Source organism: Mycetomoellerius zeteki, unplaced genomic scaffold (assembly GCF_001594055.1).
Source record: "Mycetomoellerius zeteki isolate Tzet28-1 unplaced genomic scaffold, Tzet1.0 scaffold568, whole genome shotgun sequence".
Classification (NCBI taxonomy): Eukaryota; Metazoa; Arthropoda; class Insecta; order Hymenoptera; family Formicidae; genus Mycetomoellerius; species Mycetomoellerius zeteki.
This window is the reverse complement of record NW_017257575.1, coordinates 66,124-66,901: the sequence shown is the minus strand read 5'-3', so window position 1 is coordinate 66,901 and position 778 is coordinate 66,124.

Here is a 778-nt window from a genome sequence, read left to right as displayed (position 1 = left end):
GAGATTATTCTCCATAAACAGTCCGAGACTGTTATTAACTACTTATGTTTCATAAATGATATCCGAGTGACAACGATCGATCTTCCATGAAAGAAAAGAATCGTGGAGTCTACAGGACGTAACAGTACTATCGACGTGTTTTATGAACGAAATATACACTGAGAAAAATGTCCAATGCTTTTGATCGGAAATAATCGTTCTACTGCTTTTTCCGATTAGTTTCGATCGGTTTCAGGGTTATCCGATGAGGTGACAAACACCTTTATCCGATGAAATGTGATTTCCGTTTACATGTGAACGGAATATGAACCGCCATATGCCTATCCGTTAAAATTTCATCGGATAAATCTACAACTTGATCGGACATTAAACTTGAACGGATAAAAAGAGAGTATTTTATCCGATCAAGTTTGATATCCGGTCAAATATGTTAAATCCGATGCGGTGAAATATCCGATGAAAAAATAACCGATTAGATCAACTGATATAAATAATATCCGATGAGAGTTACGCCTATTAAGAACTACAAGAATGAATAAAATTATATACATATAATAAAGAAATTATAAATAGACATTAAAAGTAACACACGATGGATACAAATAGGATATAACATATATTTTATATTTTAGACATACTATATTTTATTTGCGCATTTATTGTGTTATTTATTACGTTATTTCTAATAATAAAAATAATAATAACACAATCCGTAAAGGCCATACGAGTCACGGGCTGATGAAGGTGCCAACGATTAATTTCAATCTTAATTAATCAT